The sequence below is a fragment of the Schistocerca americana genome, chromosome 3, assembly GCF_021461395.2.
Source record: "Schistocerca americana isolate TAMUIC-IGC-003095 chromosome 3, iqSchAmer2.1, whole genome shotgun sequence".
Lineage (NCBI taxonomy): Eukaryota > Metazoa > Arthropoda > Insecta > Orthoptera > Acrididae > Schistocerca > Schistocerca americana.
Window position 1 is genome coordinate 932,522,902 of NC_060121.1, and position 13,230 is coordinate 932,536,131.

Sequence of the window (13,230 nt, forward strand, 5' to 3'; positions counted from 1 at the left end):
ACCATCACCAATTCCAACAACCAGCGTGAGTCAGTACCGGCCTGACAGCCATAAGCGATGGAGCCCATCATCACCATCACTGCCAGGTGTGAAATTCGTGTGGTCATCTGATTTTTGCATGCAAGAAAGTTACCACCTGCAGAAATTCATCGGCAATTGAGTGAAGTGTATGGGGAAACGTGTGTAAGCATTCAACACGTCTGCAAATGTGTAGGGAGTTTGCCAACAGCCGTACGGATGTCCACGACGAACAACGAAGTGGGAGGCCGTCGATCTCCGACTTAGTTGTGGTGAAAGTTGAGCAAATCCTGCTTGAAGATCGGCGAATCACCATCCGGCAACTTACTGCTGAAATTCCTGAGGCTTTTGAAGCTTCTATTGACAGGATATTGAATGAAAAGCTAGGCTACCACAATATGTGGGCACGCTGATTGCCGCACATAATTCGCGGATTGCTGCACATGCTTTCAGAAGTCCACAAACAGCAGCGCATCGACTGTGCTCGGAAGTTCTGGAATGAATGCGACAAGAATAAGGAAGACTTCCTTGATTCCATTGTTATGGGGGATGAATAGTGGTGCCATTATATTATTCCAGAAACAAAACAACAATCGCACGAATGGAAACAGACCGGATCGCTACTAACAAAGAAGTTTAAGCAGCAGCTGTCAGCAGGAAAAATCATGGCATCGGTGTTTTGGGACCAGCGGGGTTTGCTGCTCATTGATTTTATGCATAGAGGGACCACCATAAACTCAACAGGTTATTGCAAGACCTTGAAAAAACTCAAACGGGCAATCCAAAATCGTCATAGGCGAAAACTCAGCAAAGGCGTAAGGCTACACCACGACAATGTGCGTCCACATGTGTTACAACAAACGATGGAGTTAACTGACAATTTGCCCGGGATGTCATTGACCACCCCCCTTACAGCCCCAATTTGGCACCCAGCAATTTACATCTATTTCTGAAATTGAAGGAGCACCTAGGCGGTCTGCGATTCCAGACAGACAAGGAGTTGCAAGAAGAAGTTTCCAAGTTTCTCAACGGGCTGGCGGCAGAGTTCTTTGAGGTGGGAATGCAAAAGTGGATTACTCGACATAAAATTGGGACTATGTGGAAAAATAGCTTAAAGATCAATGTTTCCAATGGTGTAATCGTTTTTTCAAATAAAAAACTCCTTGTGTCTAAAAAAAATGTGGGAACCTTATTTTTGAAACGACCCTCATACATATGAGCCAGCACAGGATACCTCACCTATTGGAAGACAGATTCTGATGCCAATTTCTTGATCTCCACTATCAGGTGGAGATGTGTAGGAGCCTGCACCTATTATGTCAGGCATGCACTACACATAGGAAGTAGCTTCCAGGGTAGGGGAGTATGTGTTGTGTGCACACGTGGTTTTTTTTGAATAGGGAAACCCCTCCACAACCCAATAATATGTGTTGCGAGTCGAGACAGGATAGCAGTCAACAGCAATGAAATTTACACTCTCACTGGAATGTATATCACAAAAATAAGTTGAACACTGGTGGTGGATATGTGTTTATAGCAACAAAAAACAATGATAATATCTAACAATGAAAAATCTGGAATGGAATGTAACAATATAATGAAAAGGATAGTTGATACTCACTATATAGTGGAGACGCTGAATCGTAGAAAGGCACAATAAAAAGACTGTCGGAAAGTTGGCTTTCAGCCAGCAAGACCTTTCTCAAAAGTAGACAACATACACACCCACACGCACACTCACACAAACTTAACTCTCACACACATGACCACAGTCTCTGGCAGCTGGAGGCAGACTCCGAGCAGCAATGCATTATGGGAGATGCAATCGGATGGGGTTAAGGAGGAGGCTGAGGTGGACAGGGGGAGGGATAGCAGTGTGGGGGTGGGGGATAGTACGGTGCTGTTCTCTCCTTTTCCGCTATCCCCCCCCCCCCCCCTCCCCCTCTTCCTCGCTCTCTGTCTTACCTCCCAACTGCACCTAGCTGCCTTACTCTCCATCTCATCCCTGCATGCTCCAAGCAGTACTTTACTGGCCCTACCCCTACCCTGCTATCGCTCCCCCTCCCTGTCCCAGCCTCCTCCTAACCCCCACCTGGTTGCCTCTCCCATAATGCACTGCTGCTTGCAGTCTGGCTCTGGCTGCCATAGACATTGGTGATGTGTGTATGTGAGTTGTGTGTGTGTGTGTGTGTGTGTGTGTGTGTGTGTGTGTGTGTGTGTGTGTGTGTTTTGTCTATTTTTGACAAAGCTGATAGCTAACTTTCTGATAGTCTTTTGGTTGTGCCTTTCTGTGAGTTGGCATCTACGCTGTATGGTGAGTAGCATTGTATTGTATTGAATTGTATTTCATTGTATTGCATGATAATATCTAGTGAAAGTAGTATAGATTCAGAATGCAAAATAGTATGGGTGGAGATAAATGTTAATGGTGGATCAAGCATGAGTATTTATTTGTCTATAGACCTTTGCCCTGGTAACAATAGTGGCAGAGCATATGAGGGGGAAACTTGGGGAATATTTTGAGTAAATTTCCTGCTCGTGTTATAGTTTTAGGTGGAGCTTTTAACATAGCAGCTATAGACTCGGAGATTCAAGTGATTTTATAAATAATAGGGACAGAGAATTGTGTGAAATTGTTCTCAGTGCCTTAGCCAAAAATTATTTTGAGCAGTTTGTCAGATAACTACTTAGACCTGCTGCTGACAAACAGACTTGAACTTTTCAATTGTTAGCACAGGACAGTGAATCAATGACCATAAGGCCATTAAAACATCAATGAATGTGCCTGTAAATAAGAACACAAAGAAAGGTAGGAAGGAAGGTTTTTCGATTCAGCAAGAGTGACAAGATTTCAGATTACCCGACACATCAACATGAAAATTTCATATCCACCACTAACAATGTTGAACATCAATGAACAAAGTTCAAGCACATCACACAATACACTTTTGAAAAGTATGTGTTGAATAAAATTGTAAAGGTTGGAAAACACCTACCTGGTGTGATAACCATGTAAGAAGGCTGCTTTTTTTTAAAGAGAGAGAGAGAGAGAGCTTCTCTGCAAGTTTAAATTCAGCCAAAGCCCCACAGACAAACAAAACAAAACATAGGCAAAATTAGTGTAAAGAAGGCCATATGTGTAGTGTTCTATAAATTCAAAAGTAAATTCTATCTACTGACTTGACAGAAAATCCTAAAAAGTTCTTGTCTTACATTAAATCAGTAAACAGGCCAAAGCTATCTGCCTGACAATCTGGTGACCATAAGAGAATTGAAACACAGGGTTGAAAAAAAGGCCAAAATGAAAAACATCTTTTTCCAAAACTGTTTCACAGTAGAATATCACAGTGTAGTTCCCCCTTTAAATAATCATACAAATGACCAAACGATAAATATTGAAATAAGTGATCAAGGGATAGAGAAGCAACTGAAATCATTTAATAGAGGAAAGGCTCCTGAATCTGAGGGCATACAAGTTCAATTCTACACAGAGTATGTGAAAAAAAACCTGCCACTATTCCAGTAGCGGTGTACCATACGTCTCTAGCAGAGTGAAGCATTCCTAATGATTGGAAAAAAGCTCACGTCATTCCCATTTTCAAGAAGAGTCATCAAATGGACATACAATACTATAGGCTTATAAACCTGACATCAGCATGTTGTAGAATTTTGGAACACATTTAACACTCGCATATCACAACATTTCTAGGCACTGAAAATCTCCTCTGTAGGAATCAACTTGGGTTCCAAAAATACCAATCGTTTGAAAACCAGCTCACTCTATTCATCCACAAGACACAGACAGCAGTAGATATTGGCACCCATGTAGCTGCTGTGTTGGTAGATTCCATGTTCCTGACTTCAAAAAGACATTTGAAACAGTTCCACACTGTCAACCAATGAACAAAATATGAAGGTACAGAATATCAGACCAATTATGTGATCATATACAAGAGTTTCTAGCAGATGACACACGCATGTCATTCTTAACAGCGGGAAATCTTCAGACGTATAAGTAGCTTTGGGCATGCTCCTCAGGAAGTGTTATAAGACAATTACTTTTCACAATATACAGTAAAGGAGAACATGTATAATTCAGAAAACTTCCCAAAACCGTACAAGTATTTCAGTCCTGATGCATCCAATACAGTTTTGTATACTAACCTTTTGTAAAAACCAAAACATATCTAACATGGAAACAGAATGAAAATTTTAGGACTTAATTAATAATTCATTGCATAATGTGGGTAAGAGCTTATACAGTACTACTGTATTACAGTGTAAATTAGTTATTCACGACTCTATAGAGTGAGACTGGGTTCTAGTCCATCCATGATCTTATTTGATCTGTATAATGGGCAAGCATTAAAGAAAATCTAGAGTGCTACTTTTAGCACAAAGGCTGTTCAGCCCTGACAATGCTGTTAAGTGGTGCAAAACCAAGAAAAGATGTTTGGCGCAGCACAGGGCTGCGGGTGTGGCTTCAAACCATGCTGCTCCATGCAACAACAAACAAGTTATGCGTAGTGTCGGTATATCAAAGGAATTCGTTTGTGAATGCTCTGTTTGTCAGCATTTCTTGTTTTCCATTACTATTGATGAGCATGGGTGCATAATAGAACATTGTTGTGCACCTATGAACAGTGTGCTGCAATCTGCACAATGAAAGAGATGAGTACTGTTCCATTCAGCAATGGCTTTACCCGGCAAGGTCAAGCATTCCAAAAAAATGCACTACCCGTATTATTTTCTACTAGTTTCAGTTGACTAGTAGTACTTTATGTGATAACATGATCTTGAAAAAAAGTATGAGTTGATAATACTTAATGAAAATGTTAGGGTAATTGTAGCAAATAAAAAAGGCAAACTCTCAGTCCGCAAAATAAGGTTGCATTTCAAATGTGGTAAAACACAAATTTATTAAGAAATAAGGATAAGATATGGGATGAATGACTGACAGGAAATGGGAAAATGAAAAGAAATGTGAAGAAGATGAGAAATGAAGAAATTAATGAGATAATATGGGAATGGGCAAAAATCTTACCTTTGTGTGGACCCATGTTGCAGAGAGAAGCCCTGAAAGTTGCTAAAGAGAATGGAAATGCAGAATTTAATGTATGCATTGTGTTATAATTTTCTTGCATGCTGTGTTGTTCTTTAGTGGATACAGGAGCATGGAATAGATGCTGTTCCTGAACAAAAAATTCAGATGTTAATTTATTCTATACCCAATATCAAATTGTAAAAATAATACATAAGTTTGTGGCTGCAGTTGCAGAGTCAGTCGCTAACAGTAGTTTAATACTGAATATTTACAAATCAGTCAGTCTCCAATTTCAATAACTATTCAGTAGATCATGACTCCTGGTCCTCTCCATGGGACACCACCTTGACGAAGCACTGTCCGTGCGGATGGAGAGGCTTGCGTATCCGCGGGAAGCTGAGGGCTATGCCCAAGGTAGAGGACCTACCGCTGGAAAGGTCTCAGCCAATGGATCAGACTAAGAGTGTCCCACAACGTCCCATCTTCCCTATCCACTCCTAGTCCTACCCTATTCCCTGACCCAACTCAAGGTGTGATGCGATCCGTGCTGAGGGGTGTGTGGCACATGGGAAGATGTGTTGCAAACAGAGCCTCAGGTATACCGGTCGACCTCCCTGAGTAATTATCCTTACACCGTGCGGGGCATTCATGGTATGGACTTTCTAGATCCCCAAATCTCATGGAACCAACATGGACATGACTTCAGAAAAAGAAAAAGAAACTGAGGGGCAAATTGAGACCTCAGATACCCAAACATTGGGGACTGAACCGATGGAAGGCACTTCCACTACTGAGTCAGGGTCTAGACCTGAGCCAGAAGTGGGAACTGTGACCGAGAAGCTAGACCAGATTAAGATCAAAGACTTGTCTGGGGCCCAAAGGAGGAAGCTACTCAGGGAACAGAGGGAAAAGGAAGGAAAAGAATGGCTTCCTAAACACAAGTGGAGGGAAGTATAGGGACTAGAACCCAAGAGTCCCAGGAATAAACTGTCTCAGGTTTAAGGGGACACGCAGACCCCCACAACTTCAAAGACAGGTAGTAAGCGGATAAGGGAGGAATCAAAGACTCCCTCCTCCCTGGATAAGTGAGTCCAGAAAAAACTAAGGCAAGAAATAAGGAAACAGACCTATAGTACTGCAGTCTCAGTTTTTAGGATGGCAGTTATCCAGGAAGGTTATCCACTGGTGGCCATTACCTCACAGCAGGAGTAACTAGTACATATGGCCCTCTTTGAAAAGATTGGGAGGTACGCTGGCCCAGAAACCAACTTCAGGAGGGTCTATCTAGACCGTGATGCACTCATTTTTGTCTGTGAGGGTGTGCACACAGTAGAATGGTTCAAGGACAAGGTTCCCATGATATCCCCGTGGCAAGATGCAAACCTGTTGGTCAAGACGGCAGCGGAGCTTCTTAAGACTGCAAAGATATCATTATGGGTATCCAAGGTCCTTAAGGAAGTCTCTTCCAGGACTCTGTTCGGGAAAATATGGGGCCAGAACCTAAAAGTCCCGACAGAAGACTGGAGGGACCAGAAACTGATTTTAGGGTTCTCGCAGGTCACCGTCAGGGTTCTCAAAGACCTCAAAGATGGCAGTAAGACGGAGCCTGGAGGTGCTGCAGATTAATCTGCAGCACAGTAAAGGGGCCTCTGCTGCCCTGAGCCGCTGCCTGGGGAGGCAGGAGGTGGACGTGGCTCTGATACAAGTACCCTATTTATACAAAGAGGGTGTATCGGGCCTCGGAGGCACTGGAGGTAATCTGATCTATGCTAGGAATCTAATAAACTCCAGAACATGCATCTTTGTTAGAAACGGCATTTCTTTCATGCCAATGATGGATTTCTGCTCTAGGGACTTAGGGACCGTCAAAATGCAGCAGTGTGAGGAAGGTATCATGAGGGAAATTGTCTCGGCCTCAGCATACCTTCATTACGAAGAGGGTTCTCCCCCTCCCTTGGAGGTGAGGAGACTGGTAGAGACTTGCCATCAGCAAGGTGACCAACTGCTGGTGGGGTGCAACGCCAATGCCCACAACCTAGTGTGGGGCAGCAAGGGCACCAACAGTAGAGGTGAGTACCTTCTTGAATTCCTCTTAGCTAACAACTTAGAGGTCCTGAATAGAGGCAATGAACCTACATTCAGGAATAGCAAAAGGGAAGAAGTAATTGGCATAACATTTGGTTCCATGACGATGCGTAGCTGTGTCAAACAATGGCATGTGGTGTTGGAGCCATCCTCATCGGACCACATGTACATTAGATTCAAGGTTGAAATGGGAATCAGACAGACTATGACTTATAGAAATCCCAGGAAAACAGACTGGGAGACATATAGGAGGGACTTGACTTAGGCTTATCGGAATTTAAAACCACAATAAGGAAGCCAGTAGAATTAGAGGAAGTAGCAGAGGCTGTTACCTCTGCCATAGTGACCTCATATCAGGACAGACCTCATATCAGGACAACTCCACAATCGCCAGGAAGTGCACAAATATGAGTGTTCCTTGGTGGAATAAGAAATTGGAAATGCAAAGACAACAGGTACGGAGACTGTTTAATATTGTGACGTAAAGGACAATGGGCTAAACATCGAGAGGCCCTTGTCAGTTACAACCTTGCAACTAGACAAGCAAAGGAGGCATTCTGGAAGGCGTTCTGTGAGGAAGTGGAGAGCACAGCTGCACAAGCCAGACTTCACAACATTCTCACTAGAGTACCAACTAATCCAGGAGGTACGTTGAGGAAGGAGGATGGGGAATATACAAAGACAACACATGAGACACTGGAATTGCTCCTCAAAACTCACTTTCCTCAATATGCTCTGCCGGATAACCCAGACCAGTATGTGACCCCAGAGAGACAACGGTTCTCAGACACTCGAAGAGAGGACTGGTAATTGGCCAAGGAGTGTGTGAACTTCAACAAAATCCAGTGGGCGGTGGGAACATTCCAGCCGTTCAAGTCACCTGGCCCAGATGGAATTTTTCCAGCTCTCCTGCAACAGGCAGGAGGAAAGCTTATAAGAATCCTATGCAGGCTATTTAGGGTTAGCTTAGCAGTAGGAATCATTCCCAATGTTTGGAGGGCAGTGAAGGCTGTCTTCATTCCAAAGCCAGGGAGAATTGATTATACCAAGGCCAAGGATATGAGACCAATCAGTTTGGCATAACATTTGGTTCCATGACGATGGGTAGCTGTGTCAAACAATGGCATGTGGTGTTGGAGCCATCCTCATCGGACCACATGTACATTAGATTCAAGGTTGAAATGGGAATCAGACAGACTATGGCTTATAGAAATCCCAGGAAAACAGACTGGGAGACATATAGGAGGGACTTGACTTAGGCTTGACTTAGGCTCATGTGTTGGGAACATTCCAGCCGTTCAAGTCACCTGGCCCAGATGGAATTTTTCCAGCTCTCCTGCAACAGGCAGGAGGAAAGCTTATAAGAATCCTATGCAGGCTATTTAGGGTTAGCTTAGCAGTTGGAATCATTCCCAATGTTTGGAGGGCAGTGAAGGCTGTCTTCATTCCAAAGCCAGGGAGAATTGATTGTACCAAGGCCAAGGATATGAGACCAATCAGTTTGTCCTCCTTCATTCTCAAAACATTGGAAAAACTGGTTAATGTATACGTTGGGGAGAGGAGGCTAAGTATGGTCCCTCTACACCTAAACCAACACGCATACGAACCAGGTAAATCATGTGAGACAGCTCTATGCCAACTCGTCGGGAAGGTGGAAAAAGCACTTCACTTTCCAGAAACAGCCCTCTGCATCTTCCTGGATATCGAGGGGGCCTTTAGTAACATGACCTTCGATTCCATGGTAAGGGCAGCAGAGGTGCATGACCTGGGAACCACTATATGTAGGTGGACCAGGGCCATGCTCAGTGGAAGGAAGGTAGAGGCCACCATGATGCATGAAAAGATGGTAATTAAGACCACTAGAGGCTGCCCACAAGGAGGAGTTTTGCCTCCTCTATTGTGGAATCTAGTGGTGAACGAACTCATTGAGGAACTAAATTCCAGACAATGCTTCTGCCAAGGATACACAGATGACCTTGTCATAGTAATACTTGGCAAATTCACTGATACAGTCAGGAATATGGCACAAGGAGGGTTGGACATTGTGCAAAAATAGTGCATTAAAAAGGATCTGAGAGTTAATCCCAAGAAGACTGTTGTGGTGCCGTTTACAAAGAGACATGCAAGTTGGAATCTAAAGCTCTTCGATGAAACTCTACCTGTGAAGGGGACAGTGAAATATCTAGGGGTAACATTGGATGAGAAGCTAACTTGGACCCCTCATATTAAGAGTAACTGCTCCAAGGCAAAAAGCACTTTAGTGAGTACTAGGAGGGCTTGTGGCAAAAAATGGGGGCTAAGCCCCAGGGGTATGCACTGGATATACACCACAGTGGTTAGACCTAGGATTTCCTATGGGGCTGTAGTGTGGTGGAAGAAGGTAGAACAGCGGGTTGCTGCTGAAGAGCTTGCTAAGGTGCAGAGATTGGCCTGCTTAGCCATAACAGGCGGAATTAGCAGCACACCAACTGCTGGAATGGAAGCCATGGTGGATATGCCTCCACTTCACCTTTGGGTTAAGATGGAGGCAGCAGCTGGGGCATACAGACTTAAAACTGGCCAAAACTGGGTCTCATTCGGATATCCATAATCACACACTAACATAGTGAGTGAGGTAAATATAGGTATGGCTGGGGAAATGCCCGCCGACTATATAATAACTCCGAACTGCTTTGACAACCCTTACAACATAATAAATGGAAGTAGGGAGCAGTGGGAGAAAACAGTTCGACACCATACGGGGGACATCATTTGGTTCATTGATGGGTCGAAAACAGATCAAGGCGTTGGGGCAGGGTTGTGCAGGGTTCAGCCAAGAGTGGAGAGCAGCATCTCTCTAGCGAAACTGGCCTCTGTATTCCAAGCTGAAATTACTGCAATCAGGACATATGTGGAGGAGAATACGAGTAGGTGCTACAATGACTGTAGCATCTACATCTATTCAGACAGCCAGGCAGCCCTGAAATCATTGGCAGCTCCTGCAACAAGATCTAAGATTGTTGCAGATTGCCACAGGGCTCTGGTGGAGCTAGGGGGAAGCAATAGGGTGTACCTAGTGTGGGTCCCTGGACACTCAGGGATCTGTGGCAATGAACAACCCGATAGATTGGCTAGGATTGGGGGCAACAACTCCATTTATTGGACTGGAACCTGTCTTGACAATCACCAAGGCTATGATCAAATTAGAACTACAGAACTGGCTTAGGAAACAGCACGTAGGATATTGGACCAGGTCCATAAACAAAAACATGGTAAGGTAATGATGCCTAAGCCATGTTTTAAAAGAAACTCTGTAATCCTGGGATTGAACAGGAAAGAGATCAAACTCATGACTGGACTGATGACTGGCCATGGGAACTTCAAAAAACACCTACACACAATGGGTATAATGGAAGAGGACCCTAAATGTAGGATTTGTGATGAGGGTGAAGAAACTGCATCACACCTAATCTTCGAATGCATGGCATTGGAGTGTAAAAGATACAGAATCTTTGGGACAACTAGACCTGAAGAAATTGAGCCTAACAAAAAACTGGTAGGGGGACTCCTTGCACTATTTAAGGGCAGTGGTTGGCTTTACTAGATAACAGGGAGCAATACCGCACAATAAGTTTCGGTGCAAGCAGTGGCGGGTAAGACCTAAGCTGTTTTAGCTCTCCTGTTAAAATCAATCAATCCTCAATCAATCAATGACTCCTGGTCACTATGAAAGTTTGTAATTGTTATTCAACTGGCAAACACTGAAGACGGTGCTCTGAGCATGAATGTTCAAACTTAAGTAGCTTAAGAGAAAGGGAAATACAGCCTGAAACTGTTACCAAGTACTTCAACAAAACACAATTTTGAGATAAAAAAAAAAAAAGGTAGCAGTCATTGTTATATTAATTGAAATGCAAAACATTTAATGTAGTGCAGATAACTACATTTGAAGTGATGACTTTCTGTTAACTCACTCCACTTTTATAGATTTAATAGAAATCTGCACCACAGAAGGTGATCAGGAAGAAACAGAGGAGGAGGAAAGGGAGGAGGAGGAGGAGGAGGAGGAGGAGGAGGAGGAGGAAGAAGAAGAAGAAGAAGAAGAAGAAGACGACGAGGAGCAAAATGATGTCCTTACAAAAATTAATACACCTGAAGAAACTATTGCATGCATAAACAATGTTATGCAATTTGGTCATGAGCTGTTGGAACTATTGTACAGTGCAAAACATTGCATAGAAAAAACAATTTTGAAAAGGAAATTCAAATAAGTTTCCCTCCCTGGTATGTGGTGAAAAATGTGAAATGTAAAGAAATTAAACACAGGAGTAATATAGATACATACATATAACAATAAACAAATTTAAAATCAGAGTAAAATACAGAAATGCTGTATTATTTACCAGTCAGTGCAACATTCTAGTGTTCTGTAGTACAATACACAGTAAATGAACATCTACTGTGCATGTGTGAAGGTACATAAATAAGTGCATAATTACAAATTAATATTGCGGTGCATGATAGCTGACAAATTTTATGTAGCCTAGTGAATTTTGTGTAATCTGGAAACTCGTCCAATTTGGAAAATTATTTTAGTCCCATTTCATTCCACTTTGAGCAAGTTTTACTGTCTATAAATAACCTAGTAGATTAAGCTGAAAGTTCCATGAGCTTTTTGTGGATGATACTGTCATACACACAGAAGTTGCAATGCTAGAAAAATATAGGAAGATGCCAGAAGACCTGCAGTGGATTGACACTTAGTGCAGGGACCAGCAACTGACCCAGAAATCTAATATACTGTGAATACATAGAAGAAAGACCTTTTATTGTGTGATCACACCATTGCAGAACAATGACTGGATGCACTTACTCACATAAAATATCTAGGTGTATGCGTATGGAGCAAACTGAAGTGGAATGACTACATTAAATTAATTGCAGGTAAGGCAGATGCCAGACAGAAATTGATTGGATGAATTATCATAAAATGTAGCCCATCAATAATGGAAGTAGCTTATGAAACACTCGTTTGACCAATACTTGAATACTACTTCTTATTATGGGTTCTGTGCCAAATAGGATTGATAGATGAAATTGAGAAGATACAAAGAAGAGGTGGATGTTTTCTTAAAGGTTCATTTAGTAAGCACAAAAGTGTCACAAAGATGATCAACTAACTCCAGTAGCAGGGGCTGCAAGAGAGGCATTCTGCACCACGATATGGTTTACTGTTCAAGTTTCAAGAGCATAAGTTCCTAGAAAAGTCATCCAATAAAGTTAACCAATATATTGTTTCCTCCTAAGTATACCTCATGGAAAGGCCATGAAGATAAAATCAGAGAGATTTGAGTCCACATGGAGGCTTACCAGCAACTGTTCTTCCCACAGACCATACACGACCGAAAGAGGAAGAGTGGGAAGTGACAATGGTGCACAAAGTACCCTCTGCCATATACCAAAAGGTGGTTTGTGAAATATATATGTAGATGCATATGTCAATGTACTGTCCTCTCTGCAATGTCATATGATTCAGATCATACATCAATCACAATGGCACGTTTCCTGAACGAAGCAACCGGCAGATCGCCATTTGTGCTGGCATTCTATGGACAATAATTTTGCACAGGTAATGTGGCAGTGTACTGCTTGACAAGTGCACCAACTGGCCCAACCCTAGGCATTCACGCTGTACCCAGCACTGATACAGCCATGGGACTGAGTTCATGCTGACTTTGCAGCCCTTTCCTGGGTCCACGTCATTAATCATTGTGGACTCCCTCGCACACTTCCTGTATGTTGTCCACGTCCAGCTGACAACACTGGTGGCCACAGTGGGTGCCTTGGACTTCAATGGTATTTGTTATTTTACGACGATTCCTTTTCACCCAGCCTCCGAAGGATTTGTAGAATGGTTTGTTCACACTTTTAAGCTGCAAATGCAAAAAGCTTTATGAGCTACTAAATTGGCATCAGCTTTAAACACCTTCCTAGTGTCTTACAAGTCCATGCTCACATGCTCATCAATGTCAGAGCCCAGTGGACATCCTCACAGGATACTTTTACATCTTCTGTGTTCACCCCCAGAACGCTAAGCAGGCACA

The 13,230-nt window shown here is 42.9% G+C and overlaps 1 protein-coding gene across 2 annotated transcripts in view; it reads right to left on the reverse strand.

Moving 5' to 3' along the window:
* LOC124605749 (beta-alanine-activating enzyme) overlaps positions 1–13,230 on the reverse strand; it is a 169,807-nt gene that overhangs the window by 25,587 nt on the left and 130,990 nt on the right. The gene's annotated exons all lie outside the window — the stretch shown is intronic.